This window comes from Dendrobates tinctorius, unplaced genomic scaffold (genome assembly GCF_039654945.1).
Source record: "Dendrobates tinctorius isolate UK_male_01 unplaced genomic scaffold, ASM3965494v1 ptg000223l, whole genome shotgun sequence".
In the NCBI taxonomy this organism is placed as follows: domain Eukaryota; kingdom Metazoa; phylum Chordata; class Amphibia; order Anura; family Dendrobatidae; genus Dendrobates; species Dendrobates tinctorius.
Genome location: NW_027361890.1, coordinates 24,965,003 through 24,990,052, shown reverse-complemented (window position 1 = coordinate 24,990,052; position 25,050 = coordinate 24,965,003). Strand labels below are relative to the sequence as shown.

The following is a 25,050-nucleotide window of genomic DNA, read 5'->3' as shown; positions in this document are numbered from 1 at the left end:
TGGGAACGGATGCGCGGGACGTCGGAGGGTGAGAATAACACCGTTTTTTATTTTTTTTTACATTCTATCTTTTACTACTGATGCTGCATAGGCGGCCTCAGTAGTAATAAGTTGGTCACACTCGTCAAACACTATGTTTGACGAGTGTGACCAACCTGTCAATCAGTTCTCCAAGCGATGCTACTGATCGCTTGGAAAACGCTTGCATTCTGCAAGCTAATTACGCTTGCAAAATGCTAGTTTTTCCGCGGGAAAATCGCATTTTAAATTCCCGCGATTTTCCCGCGGAAAAACTAGCATTTTGCAAGCGTAATTAGCTGGAATTCCGGAATTCTCGCGGTAATTTCCGCGAGAGTGCCGGTACGTGTGCACTTAGCCTAATACTCGGGTTATCACCTCACATGACAGATGATAGGAGCACATTCACCTCAGACATCATGTACCAGTGTAGTATCAGCTCCTACATTATGTATGGGATCAATATTACCTCAGCAATTCATGTAGCTGCCATGTCCCTCATGTGCATGCTACATTTTCCTCACAGACTGTGACCTCCCTGCAGACATGTTTGAAATACTACTCTGCATTCACCTCAGACATTGTGTAGTGTGTACCAGGGTAGTATCAGCTCCTACATCATATCTGGGATCAAGATTACCTCAGCAATTCATGTAGCTGCCATGTTCCCTCACTTATTGCAGAGGCAACTTTTGTGTGACCTCCCTGCAGACATTTCTGATATACCACATTACTGCTGTATTATACAGAGTCTTCATGAGTTCTGGGTATATGTATGATAGGACAGGGCAGGGACACATACAGTGTCTGCCATTACTATGGTGGAGTTGTGCAGTCACATATATTAGAGACACTGGTGAGAGGAGCAGTCGGGGGATGGTATATGTATGATGATGAGAGGCTGCACTTCATGTCAGTGCAGTGTATACTGACCCTGCTGTGTGCGGATTATCCCCCCTTCCCAGTTATGGAGTCTGTTGATCTGTATGTGACCTCATCTATGTTACATACTGTGAGGCTGGGTGTGCAGCTCCTGTGTAACCAGGTTACTCACTATATGTGGTATATGTGTAAAGGCTCTATTCCTGTGCTGTACACTTAACCTGTACCACAGGTCTGTATACATGATATCACTCCTCACTCTGCTATATACGGATCATGCTGGGTATAGACATCCTGTGTCTCCAGGTCATTTTCCTGGCTGTACATATAATCTGGACATGACTTCCAGCTTAGTGCTTGATTTCTGTAGCTATGGCTGCCTTTAGTCCTCTTATGTTACAGGCTGTCCTGCCAGATATATCCATCCTGTTTCTGTATATTGTCTCCCTCGTATGTTGCATGATCAGAGTATACCCACCAAGAGCTTATTTTATATTACCTAGGATGGTGGATAGAACAGGTCTGAATGGATTATGTTTTATCATGTGTAAAATAAATAATCGGGGAGTAACTCGGCACATTTGAGTGGGCAGTAATATCTCAGCACATGGCGGGCAGTGAGTGGGCACTCCTAGTGTGAGGCTGCACATTGCTCTGGAAAACACATCATGGGCTCAGTTTTCAGCCCTGTCTCTCGTCTATTAAGATAAGATAAGATAAGATAATCCTTTAATCGTCCCACCATGGGGAAATTCAGAGCATTACAGCAGCAAGGCAGGAACAAGTACAGATACAGATGCATAAAGGCATTACATTGACAATAGGTAGGTACATATACGAAAAAAAAAAAAAATGTAACCGGACTGTCACAACTTTGGATCTATCAGTTCTCTGTTTGGACAGTGCTGGTTATACAGCCTAACTGCAGCAGGAAGGAAGGACTTTCGATAGCGTTCCCTCTCACATTTAGGATGAAGTAGCCGGTCACTGACAGTACTGCACATCTTTGTCACGGTCTCATGCATGGGATGGGAATCATTCTGCACCATGTAGCTCACCTTGGCCAGTATCCTCCTGTCACCTACTTCCTGAACTGGGTCAAGGGGGCATCCCAGGACAGAGCTGGCCCTTATACTCAGTTTGTCCAGCCTATTCCTGTCCCTGGTTGATATGCCACTAACCCAGCACGCCACACCAAAGAGGATGACTGATGCCACAACAGAGTTGAAGAAGGATGCAAGGAGTGCCCCTCTAACTCCGAAGGCTCTCAGGCTTCTGAGCAGATAAAGCCTGCTTTGGCCCTTCCTGTACACTGCATCCAAGTGATGGACCCAGTCAAGCTTATTATTGAGGATCACACCAAGGTACTTATAGGTGTCGACTATCTCAATGTCATTTCCCTGAATGTTCACCACTACTGGTGGATTTTTGCCCTTGCGAAAGTCCACCACCAATTCCTTGGTCTTCCCGGAATTAATCCTAAAGTGGTTCCTCTGACACCACTCCACAAAAGCTTGGTTAGTATCTCTGTACTCTCTTTCATCTCCTCCTGTGAGGAGGCCTACTATTGCAGAGTCATCAGAATACTTCTGCAAGTAGCAGCTAGATGAGTTGCACCTAAAATCCGCAGTGTACAGTGTGAAGAGAAAAGGGGCAAGAACTGTACCTTGAGGTGCCCCTGTATTGCAGATCACTGTGTCTGACACACTGTCCCGAACCTTTACAAACTGAGGTCGGTTCGTGAGGTAGTTAAGGATCCAGGTGGAGAGTTGGAGGTCCACACCAACAAGGCCCAGCTTGTCTCTCAGTAGACCTGGCTGTATGGTGTTAAAAGCACTAGAGAAATCGAAGAACATTATTCTCACAGTGTTCCCAGGTTTCTCCAGGTGAGAGAGAGTCCTATCTAGAAGGTGGATAATGGCATCATACACACCAATGCCCGGCCTGTAGGCAAACTGGAGAGGGTCCATATCCGAGCTCACAAGAGGACGGAGACGTGTGAGAACCAATCTCTCTAATACCTTCATCAGGTGTGATGTCAATGCTACAGGTCTATAGTCATTAAGGTCTTTCGGATAAGGTTTCTTCGGAACTGGTACCACACACGATAATTTCCACAGTTGTGGTACTATACCCATTCTCAGGCTCATATTGAACAGATATGTAATGATCTCACTCAGCTGGTGCCCGCAGGTTTTGATTAGCCTTGCACTGATGCCGTCAGGACCTGCAGCCTTCAAAACTTTGATCTTATTCAGTTCTTTTGCAACCTGGCTACTTGTGAAGAACAGACCCTGGCTCAGTTGACAAGTTGCAACAGGGGGTGAGGTTAGCAGAGAGGTGTGAATGTTATGCAGGGGCAGGAGCAGCCAGTGTGTGATTAAATCTGTTAAAGAATAGATTAAGTTCATTAAGCCTCTCTTTATCTACAACCATCCTGGAGACAGTCTGTCTATGCCCAGATATAGACTTTAGACCCTCCCAGACTTCATGGATCCTTTTCTGTGACAATTTCAGTTCAATCCTTCTCTTATAATTAGCCTTTCCCTGCCTGATTAGATACTTCAGATCCTTCTGAACCTCTCTCAGCCTGCCTTGTCACCTGATCTGAAGGCCAACTTCTTCTCTTTGAGAAGAGCCTTTATTGTAATTGTATGTAGTAGAGTGACTGACTGGGATACAGAACTTGCAGTTTTCTGCATATACACCTATGGCTGCAGGCAGCTTATATTAGACCTACATATTTCTTACCATTTATGCGCAGCTGGTGATTAGAGTCTGTCTGTAACTGCTGTAGAGGAGCAGGCAGCTTCTCATTTATTGTTACAGCATATAACACAGCATTGCCCATCTCTGTCTATTTCTGGACCTTTCGATGGGATATTTTCCCTTATTAACCTGTTGTATACCTTGGTTGTAAACCTGCATGGTTTTCACCCTCACTTATCCCACATCTTGTGCGGTTGGAGGGGTCATTGAAGTTGGTTAAATATGGTCTGGGGGATACAATGGGATATGGTTTGCTCCTTTTGGAATTTAATATGGTTCTGGATCTGGTGAAAGGTGGAGGGGAGTTTTGGCAAGGGTTTGTCGGATCCCCAGTAAATTCAAGTGAACATTGGAACCCTTGCGGTTATGGTGCTTCCGAGCTAGTGGGGTAACAGCTGGGAGTAATTGTTGGTACATTTTATGTTCACTTTATGTTTGGTAATCACTGGATTTTGGGAGCTTCAAGGACTCCGTGTTATTATTATTTATGCTTTGATGTTTTATTGTATGTTTGTTTTAATAAAGGCATGAATAATAATTTAAAAAAAAGGGATCGGTGTCTACCCACCAAGTGCTTATTTTATATTACTTAAGATGGCGGAGAGCACAGGCCTGGGTGGATTACCTGGAGCCTGGTGGTTGGGGGGGTCGTTGAAGTTGGTTAGAAATTAGTCTGGGATATGGATTTCTCTTGTTGGAAATTAATAAGGTTCTGGACCTGGCAAAAGGTGGAGAGGAGTTTTGGCAAGAGTTTGTCGGATCCCCAGGAAATTCAAGTGAACATTGAACCCTTGTGGCTATGGTGCTCCCGAGCTGGTGGGGTAACGGCTGGGAGTAATTGTTGGTACATTTTATGTTTGATAATCAACAGATTTCGGAGCTTCAAGGACTCCCCCCCCAGCGTGTTAATGTTATTTATGCTTTGATGTTTATTTTATGTTTATTTTAATAAGAACATGAATTAAAAAATTAAAAATAAAACAAAAAAACAGTTATTTGTTTTCCTTTTAGTGGGTCCTTGAAGTTATTTATAAATTGGTCAGTAGGGGTAACCATATTAAGTAGGGACCTCTGGGGTGGGGTTCTTGGAGTTGACGCTGAATCAGCGAAAAGGAATTGGAAGTAAAAATTCCGGACAGTTAAAAATTGTTTCGGTGGATCTGGCTTTTTGGTTACGGCTCTGGACGGGGTTTTACCCGGGAGCTTTTGGTGGTTGGACTTCCCGGAATGGGATGTTTGGTGCCCTCGAGCTGGGGTTTACGGCTGAGGGTAACTTGGAGTTTTAAGTTCTTGTGTTTTTGCCAAATATTTAGCCAGAATTTTGGGGGCTCCAAGAACCCCCCCTCAGGTTGTGATTGTGTATTTAATACTTATTGTAAATGTTTATGTTATTGGTTAATAAACTGGCCGCTGACCCCCCTGGGTTTGGAAGGGTAAGAATTTCAGGTATGGCACCCTGGTTTTGAGGGGTAATCTTCTCGTGTATGGCCCCCTGGTGTGGAGGGGGTAACCATCTCAGGTATGGCCCCCCCCGGTATGGAGGGGTGACCATCACGGTATGGCCCCCTGGTCTCCAGAAGCATTTATATTTTATAGGACCCTGTTAGGGTAAAGTCCCTGGGGTCATGGAAATCATATTTTGCATGCCTACAGAATAAATTGGCTCCTCTGAGCCAGGAACAGCAGCTGGAGGGGAGAAGAGAACAAGGTAGGCATGCTTTTCAATACAATCTATAGCTTCAAGGACCCTCTCTCTTTTTTCATGTGACTTGAGAATGCCGAGGCATGGTTTTGACTGTTTATATTGACCAAACCATGTTTCTTTCAAGGTTGTCGTCTGGACAATGCAGTTATCTAGTGCATGAAACTAAAGAGCAATGTACCTAATCTGTGTGCCCTTGAGTCAATGGGAGTGACTAAGGGTAAAGTAATCAAGTGCATTAACATGAAGGGCAATATGCCTATTCCCGATGCCCTTGAGCTGGTGGGAGCGGCTAAGGGTAAAATCTAGTGCATTAACACAAAGGGCAGTATGCCTATTCCTGATGCCCTTCAGCTGGTGGGAGCAGCTAAGGGCATAATCAAGTGCATTAATACAAAGGACAGTATGCCTACTCCCGGTGCCCTTGAGCCAGTGTGAGCGGCTAAGGGTAAAGTAATCAAGTGCATTAGCATGAAGGGCAATATGCCTATTCCCAATGCCTTTGACCCAGTTGGAGAGGTCAACAGTAAATGTTATCAAGTGCATTAAAAACAATTAACAATGGCGTGGCAGGGTTATTAATAATGCCTTTGTAGACTTATTCTGCTTTAGGTTTATTTAAATTACTACTTATAATGTTGATGTTATATTGTGTATAGTTTTTAATTACTCCCTATTTATAATTTCTTTCTATTGATATGTGCGTCACTTTTCGGGTAGTGATAGTAAGTAGGTTTAAGAAATTTTACTGCACAGCTACTGTAAATAATGGTGGTTTCTAGAACTAAAATCTGTGAATTGGTGAATTATTAGAGCTGGCTACAATACATGCGGTATAATAGTTTTTTGAGGCATGACAGATGTCATTATACAGGTATTCAGATTGTAGCTATGACCTTAATTATGGTTTACTTTCCACATTCCCCCTTATGGGATCCTCATTGCAGGATGTTTAGCAACTGTTATTTTGCTGTAGTTACCGTATTATCGATCATAACTTGGCAGCATGGCATTGATAAAATTCCAGAACTCCGACAGATTAATTTTATTTTTTATTACTTGTGTGCACAGTCTTTCCATAGCTTGTAGAAATGGTTGATGGCTTTATTAGGCATGGTTGATGGGGGTCGAGTCCATTTAAGGTGTCAAATGGCCTCTCTGGTGGCAGTTTAGGAGTCAGGTGGAAGTTGCAGACAAGTTAAGGTGGACTCAATTTAACTAATAGAGAATGTAAAACCTCATGGTGGTGAACAGGCTCGGCTTTGGTGGCCAGCCTCAAGGACGTTGTAATGGTAACGTCAATCAGGGGCTGGCACAGTGGTTAAGCACAGGAGTGAGGATAATAGGGTCATAGGTGCATTGAAAGTTTACTGGCTCTGCTTGAATGGCAAGCCAGTGCGTGCCACCCCTTTATGGCTGTCTGTCCTGGTTCTGTATGTCAGACAGCTGGGATATCACAGTACTTGTGAATCCCAATGTACTAGCACTTCACCTGACTCCTACTGTGATTGTTTTAATCCTGTGATTTAAATAAAGCTGTGGCCATTTTGACAACCAAAATATTGTGTTGTGTATTTATTCTAGTGCCTAGGTTTACTGTAGTTATGGTGGTTTTAAGATGGAGTGGGGGTCCGTTCCATATCCATAAGTCATTATATTTGCTATAGTAAAAACCTGGCAACAGAGTAGGTATAGTGCCCTATCCAAGCTTAATAGAGGCGCATAAACAAAGCTATGAATGTCAATACCTAGTTAGATAGATATATAAATGAAAACGTTATTAAAAAAATAATGTCTCAAAGACAACAATTTTTAAGTTTTTTTTATAAAGCTAATCGAGTCATATAATATTTTAGATGCAACCAAATAAATAATGGGTTATATTGGTCTCGAATTTGTAAAATATTGGATGCAGTATGCTTTAAATAAGAAAATATGTATGTAAAGATGGACAGCATTGATCTTTCAAGAAGATCAGTGGGAAATCTAGATTATAACAAGATTCTAAGGAGCCAGGAATGATGTTCATCATAGGCATTGATACATTTAACCCAAGGCACTAGCACGAGTAAGCACAATAATAACCTGACACTTGAGATTTGGCTTGCTTTATATTGGTGTGTCTTAATGCAATGATTCCGTTAATTAATTTAATTACTTGATTACTACGGTTTATTATTTTCCTCCTAGGGCATAAGACAACTTCTCTTTGCCAAACTGGCTACTGCCTTGAACCCAAGACTCTTCTCTCTAGCCATGATTAGTTGTAATCACAAAGAGTGGCACGGCACACCACTAAGATGAGGGTACATAACTGGTTGAAAAGGAGCTGTCTAATTGATGAGGTTAAAGGGGGTTTTACACATAGCGATATCGCTAGCGATATCGCTATAACGTCACCGATTTTGTGACGTTGTAGCGATATCACTAGCGATATCGCTATGTGTGATACCTCCGACCGACTCCCCCGCTGTCCATCGCTGATCGTGCGAGAATGTCCACCTCCACGCGTTGCTCATCGTCACAGCAGGAAGCCCAGCAGGAAGCTGACGACGAGCGACGCGTGGAGGCGGGCGGGAGGACGTCAAGATCGCTGTGTGTGAAAGGTGAGTATCGTGCGATGCATCGCTGCTGCATCGCTGTGAGGTCTGCCTTTGTGACAGCTCACTAGCGATCATTTAGCGATGCACCAGCAATCCTGACCGGGTCAGATCGCTGGTCGTATCGCTGATGCATCGCTAAATGTAAAGGGGCCTTTAGTTTTCGATGGGAATTTGGAGAACATGGCATGATAATTGTGCTCGATCATTGGAGTTGATCACTTTGTCATGAGCCTAAATGACCATAAAGTGTTGCAGAGCCAGACTCTCAGTCCCTGCAGTGTGCTGCTATTTCACCCAAGAAGCTCCTTCCTGGCTGCAGCAGCAGCAGCAGCAGTTACTTTCTCTCTGTTCAGACTCTGATTAGCTCAGACACTCTGGATCCTAGTTCCCTCCTTGCATTAAACTGGACACTTCCTGGTCCTGCCTCACTGTGTGTCTGCAAACTTCATCAGTAAGAGGGGATGGAATTTATTAGATTCATTTAGTTTGGGCATGTCATGATCACTGTGGGTTGATTGGGGGGTATTGTGGGGGCTAGGGCACTGGGGGGTGAATGTGAGAGGATGGGTGTATTATGGGGAGAGGAGACAGGGCACTGGGGGGTGAATGTGAGAGGATTGGGGTATTATGGAGAGAGGAGACAGGGCACTGGGGGAGAATGTGAGAGGATGTGGGTATTATGGGGAGAGGAAAAAGCACTGAGGGTGAATATGAGAGGATGGGAGTATTACGGGGAGAGGAGACAGAGCACTGAGGGTGAATATGAGAGGATGGGGGTATTATGGGGAGAGGAGACAGGGCACTGGGGTGAATGTGAGAGGATGGGGGTATTAAGGGAGGAGAGGAAACAGGGCGGTGAGGGTGAATGTGAGAGAATGGGGTATTATGGGGAAAGGAAACAGGGCACTGAGGGTGAATGTGAGAGGATGGGGCATATGGTGCTGAGGTGGCTGTCAGTCAGTGCCGTGGTGCTGTTACAGCCGCCACGTTCTATACACAGAGCGGTGACTGAAACCGTGGCAGTGCAACCACTATGACTGGAAGAGCAATGTTTCCAGGAGGAATAAAGTTAATTTCCTCCCTGCAGAGAGGCTCTTAGTGCAGGCACCGCACGGTGTCAGAACACTATTACCAATTATACTGTGTATTGGAGAAGCAGCGTGGACATCATTCTATATATAGGGGAACTCTGGGGGACATCATACTGTGTGTAAGGGAGCTGTGGGATCATCAGATGGTGTATAGGGGAGCTGTGGGATCATCATACGGTGTATAGGGGAGCTGTGGGATCATCATACTGTGTATAGGGGAGCTATGGACCCAGCATACTGTATACAGGGGAGTTGTACATGGGGAACCTAGGGAACATAATTGAATGTTAAGTGGGCACTTAAACATTATTGTTATAGGGGCACTCAGTATTGTGACCATGAAAGTTGCACATGGAGTATTATTACTTTCTAGGGACAAAATGTGGAGGGCACATGCACATGAAATTAATATTTTCTTGGCAATTTTACCATCTAGAGATCACAAAGGAGGCATTATTATGATGTAAGAGGCACAGTGGTGGCATTACTATGTAGATATAATCATAATTACCTGGTTAGGGGCCACAAGGAGACAGACAGAAAGTGCCCCTGTGCAAGAACAATATATGGGCCCTTTGCAGGCCAGGAGCTCCTTCTTTGGAGGTAGATATGGGCCTCCTTACCTCTTACGCCCATGTGCGGTTGCGCAGGTTGCACCAATGATATGTCCTCCTGTTAGGGGCCCACTCAGATGTTTTGCCCCCCCTGAGCTGAATCCCTAGCTATGCTTCTGATTAAAGTACATATAGAATTGCTCAATACAGTTATGTGAAGCCCTAAATTGATTCAACATTTTTGGAAGAACCAAACATGATTACATTTGCAGGAATTGAATGCGTAATGGGGGGCAAACAAGGACTTGGATAGAAATACGCTTTTGCTACAAAAAGAACCACATTGGTTCACTCGTACTTACAGTATGTGTAATGGAGCTTTGTCAATGGTTGCCTCAATGTTCTGAAATGACTACCACAGACAGACTTAGTGCAAACCACTCCACTTACCAGATCCCAGGGGTTACCATGGCCATCACCCTTCACCCCATGTACAGGGATCTGGACTTAAACAGGAGTCCCTAGTCTCGGGACACAGTGATCTGCTGTTCAGTGGTGCAGGCTGGCAGGAGTGGTTAGATAAATGGGTCAAAACTAAGAGGGTGGGAAAAGTAAAAAATCAGCAGATGCTAAAATAGTCAGTGAAACATTACAAGGTCAAAGCAGGAAACAAATACACTACACGGTAGATGAGTAGACAAGGCTAAACCAGAGGAACACAAGGCAATATCCGGAAGATTCCAGCAGTATGCTTGATGTTTAAGTAGGGTGTGGTGCTTTCCAATGGCTGGCACGGGTAGCTGATAACTCTAGCTGGACAGCACACACACCCGTACTATCTGTCTGGGAGGCACTACAGGTCCTGGCCATTCTAACCTTAGTGGCTAGACAGAGCCACCAGAGAATGAATGCGGCGGCACCTGGTGATAGAAGCAGACATTGTAGGAGCAGTTTCTGGTGGATATGTGACAGAATGCTCTGGGTGCAATGATATGAATAAACACAGTGACTTGGTGCATTACAGCCCTTCAAATAGTATGATGTACTGTAGGCAATGCAATATGTTTTGCTTGACATACAATAGTAATTATATTCTACAACTTTTTTGGCAGCCATTTTCTCTATAGGAATATGACGAAAATCCAGAATTGGATTCTTCTGTTAAAAGAAATGTATTTTATTCGCACAAAAAACATAAAAATGTCACAACTCCAACACCATAAAAAGTTAACAATAAACGCATGTATATTTCAGATGCGCAATGAGTAAAGACTCAAATTTGAAATGCGTTTGTATCTATTTTTTACCTACTACATTATGCTGATCTTAGATTATATAACAAAAGTTGCAGACAAATTCCCTTTAAAGGGAACTGGCCATGTAAAATAACATGATAAAGGGTTAATCTGCAGGTAAATAAAGCTCCAACACCATGCGGCACCGACCCTAATGCTGTGCCTACTGTCAGTCAGTGCCGGGGGTGTGGTTACAGACACCGCTCTCAATAGTGACTGAAAGCCTGCTGGCCCACAGTTATGACTGGAAGCTGAACATCACCGGGGGAATAAAGTTAATTTCCTTGCGGCAGAGGGGTTCTTGGTGCAGGTTCTGTACAATGTCAGAACTAGAGATGAGCGACTTTGCCTTTTTTAGGGTCGAGTCGGGTTTCATGAAACCCGACTTTCTCAAAAGTCGAGTCGAACGAAATCGGCCGACTATCGGGAAAAGTCGAAGGTCCGACTGAAACATGAAACCCAATGCAAGTCAATGGGGAAGCGAAGTCGTCAGGGAGTGGAGGACAGTAAACACACCTACATGCCGGACCGCTTTTTTAAAGTGCGTGAAATCTCTCTCTCTCTCTCCCCGGACGCTACACATGTCATCTCGTTGCCCACAGTGTAAGTCCTTGCTCAGTGGATGAAAAAAGTCACATGCAAGCATTCTGGGAAATCTGACTTTGGCGCTCATTTTGCCGACCGCATGGCCGACTTCACATTGTGGTCGGGTTTCGGTGGGTGAAACCCGACTTTGCCATAAGTCGGCGACTTATGAATCTGGCCACCTGTTTCGCTCAACTCTAGTCAGAACGCTATAAACCTGCAGATTAACCCCATATCTGCTGGTTAAAGGAGTTATTTTACATGACAGGTTCCCTTTAACTACTTTATCTTGCATGTTGATAGTCCTCTTGCAGATACATATCACTTTATCTGGTAAATGTGTCTGTATTGTCGAGTCATGTTTCTGGATGTCCCTTTTTAATTCTTGTTTATTTTTGATTACCTTGCTGTTATGCAGAATGACAAAACTATATGTAAATTCTTCATCTTTATTTGTATTTTGCTCTATATTCATTACACTATTATTATTTAAACAAATCTTTGTTTCAAGACGGACGTATTAATAATCAATTTTAAAGCCATTTTTTTATCCTCCCAAACTGTCCATTTAGAATATTTTCTAAATTCTTAACAGTTGCCCTAAATAAGGTAATTTCTCATTTCATTTTCTACAAAAATTTGAGATTCGAAAAACTGACCATATTCTGACTGATGGATTCCATAAAAATGATATTCCACTTAAATTACTGGCTAAAATCCAGACAGACAAAACCCCACGATTCCTTGCCTCAGCACTGCAATAGTCTCTTCTGCCTCGAGGCACCTAATGCATATATCGTTAACATTTAAAAATGGCTGTTATGGAGAGATTGTTGCTGAGAATAGATCTCACTATGAGATTTCTGGAAATAAAAGTGGCATATTTGAATCCATCAGTCTGTTTTGCTGCAAGGAACCAACATCAGCAATCCTGCCAACTGGCGAGACGATACATATCTGGGAATGAGCGCTGGCCATAGCCCAGACAAATAAACTACTCACTACACAAGTTGCCTATGCAAATCAGTCTCATTATGTAAATTAAGCATGCAGGATGCCTAATCGAGTCCTGTGACAGGGATATTTCCCGCTGTGACTGAACTGTGTTTGTGCTTACCAAGGACACATACAAAGTGGATCACGGTGACACAACCTTAGGCTCTCACACCTTTCGAAGTGTAACTCTCTTTGCCGCTGTGACCACTTTTGGCTTTCAAGAAATCTGTGTCTAAATCAAAGCAAAGTTGTCTTCAAGTATAATTACCACATTCTCTGGCCAATTTTTTAATGGTTGCTACTAGTGGTTCCTCCTGTTTCTTCACACGTCATGTACGCTATACTGAGGATGATGCCTGATAGCAACAAGTGATGGAAAATTGAAAGCATTTGCTCTCCTTCCTTCAGTGCCTGATCAGGTGGCTTTTGGGATCATTCACTTATTTCACTCTTCACCAGTGTCTGCGACACGGACAGGGTGCTTCTGAGCAAAAGCTGGATATGGACCTTGTTCTCCAACTGATTTGATGATCCCTTGTTGATAATGATAGAGCACCTCATTGCTCTCCTGAAAATGACTTACTGGTGTGTCAACTTACATGAAATTACGGAACATGGATAGGAACAAATATACTCCTTTACTTGTGATTTTCACAAACAGTAGGGAGCTCTACTTTAAGAATGCAATGGCGCCTACTTGCTTGCAGTGCACATGTGCAACTGCACAGATGGCATAGATCTTGTGTTTCGCAGGATCTTAAACAGGTTGCCCAGTACTCAGACAACCTCTTCTCTATAATTATATTTTCCACAGGTAAAATAATAACAGTTATACTCAGCTCCGCTGCGGTGCCATTCCAGCGATGTCAGCTCCAGGTCTCTAGGGGCTCTTGTATTGTTATGGTTATGGTTAAATTTTAAGATAAACCATATAACCTATGAGTACTCGTCAACTGGAAAAATCAACTATGGGATTTCTTATCATGATTCTTTGGAATAAAAATAAAGTCTATATATTTTTGATGTTTTGATGTGCTGGATGGGACTTTCTGTAACTTGTGCTTTACGCTGTTGATTTGGGATCCTGTGCACGGACAGTGCAAGTGAGCTGATTAACCAATTTATGTTTAATATATTCACATGAATGGATAGGGTTCTTCATGAACTTTGAAATTGATGGCCTTTATTTTTGATAGGCCATCAACACAAGATCAACATTAGATTCCCGGCACCTCATCCGATCAGATTGAAAGGGCCGAGGCACTCTAGGGGATAAATAAACATGGAAAGATATTTACACTCTCCAGGACATAATGGAGTACAGCATTCTCCGACAGGGATCAGGCAATCACATGGGAGCAATGTATAGTTACTACACTAATACTACCAGTTGTTTTTCTGCATTGTCGTCCAGAGCAAGAAAAAATCCCTATCAGAGAGCAGATGACTATATTAATTATTCTAACTCTTTCAAAACAAATGATGTAAACTTGCGCAATATGCCGGCTCCCTGACATTAATGCAAGCACACATGCTGAGCCGCCTATTTCCCCACACATGACAGCTGATTTAATAACAGGGGCAGATGTAGTAGAGGTCCGCCCATGGCTGTTAACCTGCTAGATCCCGCTGTCAATGTCTGACAGCAGTATATATAAGTGCTTCTCACTAAATTAGAATATCATCAAAAAGTTAATTTATTTCAGTTTTTCAATACAAAAAGTGAAACTCATGTATTATATACAGTCATTACAGAGTGATCTATTTCAAGTGTCTATTTCTGTTAATGTTGATGATTATATGACACAGCCAATGAAAACCCAAAAGTCATTATCTCAGTACATTAGAATACTTTATAACACCAGCTTGACAAATGATTTTAAAATCTGAAATGTTGGCCTACTGAAATGTATGCTCAGTAAATGCATTCAATACTTGGTCGGGCTCCTTTTGCATCAATTAATGCATTAATGTGGCGTGGGAAAACATGATTTCACTAATATATCATTTCCTAGGCTTCTGATTATAAGAATGACAAGTCGTTCAGCAGAGGAATGTCATATCCAATAAGTTAGTTTAATAAAATAATTTGATTCTTATTAAAGAGTACCTATCATCAATCTAGGGCTGCCCTTTTTATTTAATAAAAAAAGTGGGCAGCCCACACAAGTAGTAAAAAAAAACACTCCCAAGGGTCCCCAATATTACCCAAAAGGGTCTGAATTTTGCTTCTGGGATGTGAAATCCTAGCATGCAGGGTGGGATTCCACAACCCTCCATGGCTGCTTTCATAGTGAAAGAGCCAGAACTTGTGACATCTTTCTCTTTGCACCAACTGAATTCTACCGAGTACTTTCCTAAACTGTTACCATATGGTAACATGATTAGAGCGGTGGGCATGTGGTAAGAACTTAGTAAAGTACATGACACCTCTTTGTTAGTGCAATGAGCAAGATCACCCTCTTTCACTGCGAAAGTAGACATGGAGGGTTGTGGGATCACGCTCTGCATGCCGGAATCCCACAACCTGAATGTTCAAGCCCAATTTTTGCTAGAAAATTGGCACTTCTGGGGGACATTAGGGATCCTTCTAAACAGATTTGTTACTAAATGATATTTAGACAAATCACCAATCTGGGACTGCCCCAAAGAGGAGCTAGCACTAAATTGGTGATAGCTGCTCTTTAGATGATAATTTATTAAAATGTTATGTTTCCAGTCTTTTAAGCATTTCTTGTGTAATTTATTGATAATTAAACTTGCACATTAAATAGATATTTTATTCCTAATATTTCAAAGGGTTGTCCCATGAACAATGTTCATTTTAATCAATACATCTTGGAATAATAAATTCCACAGTTGTATGTGCTTAAAAAAAATGTTCCTGTGCTGAGATAATCTGCTGTGTACTGTGTATTGGCTGTGTCTCACCGTACAGGGACATGGTCTCATCATACCACAGCTCCTGGGAAGGGGAGGAAGCAAAATATTATAAAAGATATTACAGCATGGGATCACAGCTGATTCTATCTTTGAGATAAAGCATTTTTTACAAAAACAGGCAGGGAAATGTTTTATCTCACAAAAAGACTCAGCTGTGATCCTGTGCAGTAATCTCTGTATACTCTTTTGCTTCCTCCCCTGCCCAGGAGCTGTGGTATGATCAGACCATGATAGTGCATGGTCAGACATGGCAATTACACAGTACACAGCAGGGGCATCTTCTTAAGATTATCTCAGCACAGGAACATATTTTTAAACACATCCAATGGGGCAGCATGGTGGCTCAGTGGTTAACACTGCAGCTCAAGGTCCTGGTTTCAAATCCCACCTCACATCCCACCAAGGACAACATCTGCAAGGAGTTTGTATGTTCTCCCCGTGTTTGCGTGGGTTTCTTCCGGGTACTCCAGTTTCCTCCCACACTTCAAAGACATACTGATATGGATTTTAGATTATGAGCCCCAATGGGTGATGACAATGTCTGTAAAGCGCTGCGGAATTAATTGCGCTATATAAGTGAGTAGAATAAAAAAAAAAATAAATTGTGGAAATTAATATTATGACTCAAATGCACTTTAAAATTAACTTTGTGTAAAAACTCCTTTAATGGTGTGATGTATATTACTCGCTTTATAAATTTGGCACTACACAGTTTTTCTTTATTTTATCTGTTGTTACAATTACACTATATATGTTCCGCAGTGCACTCTAAAAGTGAACATGATAAATCTACCTTAGTATGTGGAAACCAAAATGCTGCACAACCCCTTCATCATTTCTCCTCTCATTTACAAGCACTATCATTAGTCTTCACACCCCCACCATAGACACACAGTTCCATATCCTTTATTTGTCGCAGTGATGGATGAGTTTGGGATTTCTCATTCATCCAATGGGCAGGTTCATTTAGGCAGGGGTGCAGTTTTTGGGTAGGCTGTTATTATTTTCCCAGCTCCCTCTGGGTTGGACAGACCAATGTACTTGATTAAAAAAAATATTCTCTCTTTTGTTCAGAGATCGATATTTTCTTCATTACCACTTTCAGTCTCCTCATCTGTACATGGTGCTGAGGGGAAAAGGTTACAGTGTGTGTATAGAAGGTGACTGTACTGTTTGTCCAAGTTCCCTGGCCTCATAGACTTGTCAAAAAGATACATGTTGTAGCTTTTAAACCATTCACAGTGATGTAGGTACTCAGATTGTTTTGTTCTTGTGTTTTTTGTACATTTATATATCATTGATGTCCTTGATTTGTGAGGATAGTGACAATTGCTCTGTGTGATGCTAAAAGCTGGTTGAACAATTAAAACCAAAAAGCTTAGAGTAATTTTTACATAGAACACAATAAAGCTGACGTGTTGGTTAAGAATTCCATGTCATAATTATGGACTGTCATAGAAATTGCCCATATACTACAGTATTAGTATATCAGAAGTTAGAATAATAGTCAAAACTTGCAGAAACATCGTTTTTTTTCATCTGATAAGACTGAACACAGCTTTAATGAACCTGGGATTCAGGAACGCAGTGATGCTGTCACTGGTTTACCGCAACAGAGAGGAGCCAAAAGACCACAGCGTCCTACTCCTGCACTGATTAGCAGCACTTCACTTTCATATTAAATGGTGCAGGTTTATTTTAGCTGTGCAGGGGTTAATCTGCTTAGTTAAGATCTCCTGGAAGCTTTCCTGCATTAAGGCTCTCAGCTGTGCACTGTTAACCACTCCTATCTCCTATATAATCTTGGCCCTGGCAAGCACTCATTGTCAGAGTAGCTTTTGCTGCATGGCTAAAGTTTGCTGGTTGGTGATTGTTATTCGAGGAGGCATTTGATGGATTTATCTGTGACTGTTGCTATGTTTTGGGTGCGTGCTAATTCCCCTTCTTCTACTTTGGTTTTACCCCATCCTCCACTTCACAGTGTATACCTCTGTGTATGTGTGAGTATATTTGTATGTTTGATATTTTTCATTATCTCTGTTCGTATTACCTTGTTAGTATGGTTGGTGTATTATGGAACACTACTACTCCTCTCTTCCCTGGGTGGGGAAAGGGTACAGACTGAGGGCAGATTCGGGAGCTAAGGCAAGGTACGTGGCCCCAGCGACTTCACAATCCGCAGTGATCCGGGAAACAGGGCGAGCTTGGGTGACCCCTAGCGTTAGTGATAGGGAAGGAGCCCCTGGTCCTGGGACACCCGACAACAGAATCGTGTCACATGCTTTTGTTTTTAGCTGGATGTATGCCTAGTACAACCTTCCAAGGTCTTGAGATTCATTTTTTTTCTGGATATTTTATTCAAGTAAATTCCTAAAAATTTGTATTGAAACCTATGCAGTCTGATACACCTTAAAAATCCCGAGTGACCAATTGCCTGAAGAAGTCACATAATTAGTAAATTGAGCCCACCTGTGTGTAATTGATTCTCAGTATATCTACAGCTGTTCTGTGAAGGCCTCAGAGGTTTGTTGGAGAACATTAGGGCTCACTCAGCATCATGAAAGGGTTACGTTATAAAAAATAGCCCAAGCTCTTAACATCTCACAAAGCACTATTCAATCCATCATCCAAAAATGAAAAGAGTATGCCCCAACTGCGAACTTACGAAGACATGGCCGTCCATCTGAACTATTATGCCAAGCAAAGAGAGCAAAAATTAAAAAAGCAACCAAGGGGTCCATGGTTACTCGGGATGAGTTGCAGAGATCCACAGCTCAGGTGGGAGAATCTTTCCACGGAACAGCTCTTCATTGTATACTCCACAAATTTGGCCTTTATTGAAGAGTGGCAAGAAGAAAGCCATTTTAAATGCAAGCTATAAGAAGTCTCATTAGCAGTTTACAAAAAGCCATGTAGGGAATACAGCTAGCATGTGGAAGGCGGTGTCCTGGCTGAAGCTAAATACAGGACAATTCTGGAAGAAAACCTAAAATGGAGTGGTTTAGATCAAAGCATATTCATGTGTGTGAATGGCCCAGTCACAGTCCAGATGTAAATCCCATTGAGAATCTGTGACAAGACTTGGAAATTGCTGTTCACAGACATCTCCATCCAATTACAGGGATAAGGCACATAGTGATGTCACATTACAGGGATAATGCACACAATGATGGCACATTACAGGGATAATGCAGAGTGATGGAGTAAGATTAAGTTCATGTGCACAGTGATATCACAGTATAACGACAATGCACACAGTGATATCAGATTGTTGGCTTACAGTCCAGGGATGATCTACTCAGTTATGTTACAACTCAGGAATTACACAAAAATTATGTCACAGGTTTAATTTGCACATGATGTCCCAGAATTGGAACAATACAAAAATTAAAGCAGCAAATGTAGTAATCCGTATAGGGGTAACCATGAGACTTTATAACAAAACATCAGATGGGACAATATTACATTTGTCATGCCGCCTTACTTGTATTTCACCATTTATTCACCTTTTGTCTGAGTGGAAATGGGCGCTATTGGTTGTTTAGCCCAAAGCAGCTGCCATTACTGCTAATCTGGTAGTTACATCAATTCTCCCAGTTATATGGCTACCCCTAAAAGACTTATTTATGCTATTCTGTAATTCTGCATCATATGTTGTGTGATACATGTTACTGATATGTTTGTTTCTATTGAGTGCAGATGGATTTACAAACTTGAATGATTGAATTATATGAGCATCTGGCAATTACCTGGGGACATTGAATCTTGATTAATGAGCAACCAAACCCAAATGCAATGCTCCCTGACACAGCCGTCACTTGATTTGATGCCTGTTTTTCATGCCACACGCTTAATTTCTCCTCATAAGGAACCTGATTTATGACTTACAATGAATCATGAAGCAACTAGGATGCGCATATATACTGGTCCATAACACTCTTATTTTCCAATCTATGCTAGTAAACCCTACGGGGTTGGGGTCTTGTCCGTTATTTAGCTCCACAAAGTAGAAGAAGCTTTAGGGACAGCAGTATGTTGCTGATAATGACAAATTTGGCGACGTTACCACTTTTATGAAATCTGCATCGCCCTAGGCAAAGGCTACTTCTGACAGTGAATGGAATATGCCATATGCTCATTCTTACCTGGTGTGGATTGTCTGCTAACAAATGCAGGAAAATGTTTGATCTGAACACACGGCAGATTTCTTACGACACCTGTAGATAGAAGAAAAAAAATACCTTTTTAGAAAAAAGGAGTTCTTAAGAGGAACCAGGAAAATATCTTTTGGTCTGATTTTTTTTTTTTCTTATTATATTACTAAAGCAGCAGCATTCAGTGAGAGACAGGTACATTGTATGTATGTGTATTATTATTATTATTTCTAGCCATTGTGTCCTCTATCATCAAAGAGGTCAGGGTAAAACTCTCAACTCTTCTCAGCTGGTTAGGATCATTGAATACAGTAGACATCTAAAAGAGGTGTGGAGGCCTTCCAGGTCCCAAAAGTGTTATATGACGTAGCAGGTTGTCCCTCAAGCCCTTTCTATATTCAGGCCATGTGTGCAGCGTAAGGAATATGTAGAAGAGATTCAAAAAGATCTGCCCATAGCAAAAGTCTAAACTGTTCCTTTTTCCTGATGCTAGTTCAACTCGTTCCAGTTCTTTAGATAAGAAGACCAGACTCTTGATCATCTTCCACCTCCTTTTCATATATACCCCATGGACAGAAGGGTATCTTTGAATGTTTCCACACTTTTCTAGTTAATGTTGCCTATATGAAGAGGAGATGTTCTGCTCAGGTTCTTATTTCTCTCGGAAGAGAGGTATAAGGCCAACCTGAGTTTGGTGCTCCATAGCAGCAATAGGGACCTTCTCTAGTACACATGCATTCTGTTTTTCAGGGATGTTTTATTGAAAATGACATGGCGCCTTTTAGAAGATTTGGATACCTGGTTTGACTTAGTATTACACAAAAATGTTTTGTCTCGTAATACTGAGCTTCATGCAGGTGTAGGAGGAGAGGCCTTCGCCGAGTACCCGGGCCAGAACCGAGGGGACCGTCTTCCAGGTTCCTGGGGTATCTGTTTCCAGGGAGCAGAACTAGGGGATGGACTGCTGAGACTAACAGGGCAGTTGGGGGAGGAGTCCAGAGCAGAGGGGTGGAGAGGGCCGGACTGTATGAGTCAGCAGAACAAGGGAGAAGGAGGTGGAGACTTGGGGAGGGCCAGAGAGTGAGAGCCTCGAGCTACCGGAGAGGAGGACTGCGACAGGAGGGAGACTCTCGGTGGACCGCAGGGAGACGGTGCCGAGCGTACCGACCAAAGAAGACTGCTGCCTCACTCCAGCTTGCGTCTGCGGCCTCCTCGCTGCTGTGGATCCTCCAGTGCGGCTTCAGACTGCGCCTGTGGCCTATCAACCGCCACTTATCACCGCCGCTGCCAGTCCCTGTCAGGGAGTTGCGGCCTCCACTCTCCCACTCCCAGGCGGTATCCCTCTACCTCCACTGGGGGACATCCTGCCAAATAACTCCGTGGGCCTGTTGTGCCCCTGCTCCTCCTGGGCGTTGGAACTCCCGAAGACAACGTCAGATCTTCAGTGGCAGGGCCCAGTGGCTGCGATGCAGACACACCATGGAACAGGACGCCGAGGGACGTCAGGACGGATAAGTGATACATAGTGACTAAGGACCCGTAGTCGGCCATTCCGCGGCCATATAGTGACCGGTCTTTGCCGGATTAGTCGTGTTCTCCCAATCCTTCTTTATGTGTACTGGTTCCCTGCGAGGACAACTACTGTTATTCTGTTGGTTGCGTAGCAATAGCCCTAACGGCATTTATCTATAAAAGTTAACGTTTAAAGTCATATCTGTCTTGTGTCTCGTCACTGCATCCTGCATACCTGCTATTACCACATTTGGCTTAGTCGGCAGGATGCAGCATCCGAGCGCAGACAGTGGCACCCCAGGCCAGAGCGGGGCCATAGACACAGCAAGCAACCAGGGACCCCTGTCCAGCATTTCTCTGGGGGCTATGCTAAACAACCTGCCCAGGTTCTCCGGCTCCAACACCATGCTGTGGAGCTGGGCAGAGCGAATGCGAGGCCTCTTCCGAATGCATCCGATGACCCCTGACCTGGAAGCCAAGGTAGCTCTCATGGCACTAGAGGGGGAGGCCCGGGATTCAATAATGTTGAAGACTCCTGGGACACTGCAACACCTTTGCTAGGGTCTTGCGGGTACTGGAAGAGACCCATGGGAATCCGACAGATGTGGGAGAGTTGAGGACCCGGTTCAGTCAAATGCAGGGAGAGGGGGAGACTATCACCCAGTATATGAAAATCCTCCAAGGGTTATACACGGCCATCGAGCGGAAGGACGGCGTAGGGGTAGGACCCATTAACATTACCTTACGCGACTTGTTAGTGACTGGACTCCGAGACCCGTTGATAAAGCAGGCACTACAGAAGCAGGTCCAAGTGAACCCACATTTAGCTTTCTCTGAGGTGGTGAGTCAGGCGCGTGCACTAGAGCAGGAGCAGGGAATAATGGTCCCCGTGGGGAAGGTCCGGAGTGTGGAGGCCGCTGTGACTGCTGTCGGGGAGCCCCAATGGATAGAAGAGATGAAACAAGAGCTGAAGAACATCAGGGGCGAGTTGGCCAAAGTGAAGAGAAGAACCCAGGTCACGTCTGGGTGGCCTAATTTCAATTCCGGGCCCTGGGGGCCTCGCAATGCTCAGAGCGGCTGGCCCTCACAGCCTCAGTGCTATGAGTGCAGGGAGCTGGGCCACTTCGCACAAGAGTGTCTGCGGCGTGGAGGCACCCACCCCGGCTGCCATTAACTAGAGGGCCCCGTGCTGGAGGGACGCCGCTCGGAGCCAGAAGCCACGACATGGGGTGGTGGAAGTCCCGAAGATCTGGTCGCAAAGTGTCCAGTGGTATGGGCAGAAGTCGGGGGCCGTGCCGTTACGGTGCCTAGTGGACACGGGGTCACAAGTAACGACCATGCCTGGAACTTACTTTCGGCAGCATTTCCCTGAGGCAGTGAGACTCCAGTGGGAACCCATGATAAAACTGGTAGCCACCAATCAATTACCGATCCCTTTCGCCGGGGTAGTTTGGGTGCAGATGACACTATGTGGCAAATCCCTCGGACGCTGGGGAGTGGTCCTGACTCATGGAGAAACCAATGACAAACATCCAGTTATCCTGGGCATGAACATCCTGCGGGAGTTTGGCAATTTACTCCTCAATGAACCCACGCAAGAGACTCTGAACCAGTGGGGTTCCCACAACACGCCTCAAGGGCAGGTCTTCCAGCAGTTGGTGCAGGAGGCGTGAGTTCTCCAAGACTGCCAGGAGGGTGAGGCACTGGGCAAAGTCATTGCGCCAGTGGCTCCCTCACTCATACTGCCCCCCGGGCAGACAGTGGTGGCCCTGCCCTTTCGGGCCCCAGTGCCTTTGAAGGGCGTGGAGATGCAGGTGGAGCCATGCTACTTGGAACGCCTGCCTCCTGGCATACTGGTGGCCCGCTCCCTGGCCACTATGCGGAGAGGGACCGTCCTGGTGCGCTGTGTCAACCTAGAAGACCAAGACATCGTCTTAAGGCCCCGGGTCGAGATGGCCAAGCTGGTGAGGCCGTTGGAAGAGGTGCTGCCATCCCCTACGGTCCAATTGAAGGTGCAACCCGAGGATCCTTGGGCAGTGACTATTCAAACTCTGCAGGCTGCTGAGTCCTCGACTCAGGGAAAGGGCCGAAACATCCTGGAAAGAATGCGGGCTGAACTCTCTGGCCTGGCTCCCGCCCAACTTCTCCAGGTCGAAACACTACTAGGACAGTATCACAGGGTATTCGCTAGTCATGAGGATGATTTTGGATGCACCACAGTCATCACGCACGGAATTCCCACGGCAGGATCGGCCCCCAGACGGGAATGATACAGACAAATTACCCCACAACTATGCCAGGAGGTAAAAACTTTACTGGCCCAAATGCTGCAGAAGGGGGTCATACGAGAGAGCCAGAGCCCCTGAGCGGCTCCCATCATGTTGGTCCACAAAAAGGATGGCACCCTGCGGTTCTGCGTGGACTGTAGAAAGCTGATTGCCTGTACCATCAAAGACTCGTACCCGTTGCCTCGTATAGAAGAATCCCTGTCCACCTTGGGGAAGGCGAAGTACTTTTCAACATTAGATCTGGCCAGCGGGTATTGGCAGGTGCCGATGTCGGAAGATGACAGGACTAAGACAGCGTTCTTTCTTCCTATGGGACTGTTTGAGTTCAACCGAATGCCGTTCAGGCTGGCCAATGCCCCGGGGCCTTTCAGCGGCTGATGGAGCGGTGTCTGGGGGATCTCAACTTCGAGGCCACGCTGATATACCTGGACGACATAGTCATCTATGCCGCCACGTTTGAGGACCACCTGCGGCGGTTGGAGCAGGTTCTCGGCCGGCTGCAGAAGTATGAGTTGAAGTTGAAGCCCCGGAAATGCCACCTGTTTCACACCCAGATGGAATATCTGGGGCATGTCGTCTCTACTGAGGGTGTTAGACCATTCCTGGAAAAGGTTGCTGCCATTCAAGGATGGCCTACCCCCGAGACAATAAAAGACGTGCGGGCCTTCCTGGGGCTGGCTGGATATTACCATCGCTTCGTAAAGAATTTTGCATGCCGAGCCTGAGCCCTGCAGGACCTGCTAAAGGGGGCTCCTGCCGGGGTGAATGGACAGAAAATCCAGTGGAAACAACCGCAAGAAGAGGCCTTCCAAGACCTTAAGGCTGCGCTCTCGGGTGCCCCAGTGTTAGCTTATGCGGATTTCTCGCAACCGTTCATATTACACACCGACAGGAGCCTCCATGGGCTAGAGGCTGTATTGTCACAAGTTCAGGACGGCCGGGAGAGAGTGATCGCGTATGGCAGCCGATCACTTCATGACTCCGAGCTAAATCCTGACAATTACAGTTCCTTTAAGCTCGAGCTCCTCTCGTTAGTGTGGGCCATGATGGAGCGGTTCGCAGAGTACCTGGCGGGCTCCAAAGTGGTTGTGCGGATCGACAACAACCCGCTGACCCACTTGGAAAATGCCAAATTGGGGGCTCTGGAGCAGCGATGGGTGGCCCGGATGGCCATGTTCAACTACAAGATCATCTACAAAAGAGGAGCAGAAAATGTGCACACGGATGCCCTCTCCAGGATCCGACACACAATGCCAGGGAAAAGTCGAGACAATGAATTGGAAGGAGAAGAGACACCGTATGCCCTCACAGCCGCCGTGCTCACAGCTGCCAAGCAAGAAGGACCCCCAAGGTGCTGGAGCAATCACGTGACAGATGGATCGAACCTCAGCAAGAAGATGAAGAAATTGGGCTCCTACGCTGATGGGTGACCACAGGCAGACTACCCACCAACGCCCAGAGACAGACTTTGTCTCAGGATATGTTGCTGATGCTACGCCAATGGGAGAAACTAGTCATCAAGAAAGGACTGTTGTATCGCAAGACAGTATCACGGGCGACGTCTGCAACAACTTGGCAGGTAGTCGTGCCCAGAGCCCAACTCAGTGAACTGGCATGGGAAGCCCACAAAAAGAGGGCTCACTTCGGAGTCCAGAAAA

The 25,050-nt window shown here is 44.7% G+C and overlaps 1 protein-coding gene across 2 annotated transcripts in view; it reads right to left on the bottom strand.

The window, feature by feature from the left end:
* RALY (RALY heterogeneous nuclear ribonucleoprotein) overlaps positions 1 to 25,050 on the bottom strand; it is a 506,407-nt gene that overhangs the window by 325,319 nt on the left and 156,038 nt on the right. Inside the window, exon 2 of one of the 2 annotated variants that reach the window (XM_073555402.1) lies at positions 19,584 to 19,655. The exons of the other annotated variant lie outside the window; for it this stretch is intronic. The gene's annotated coding sequence lies outside the window, so the exon portion shown is untranslated. The remainder of the gene's footprint in view (positions 1 to 19,583; positions 19,656 to 25,050) is intronic. 2 annotated transcript variants of the gene reach the window in all.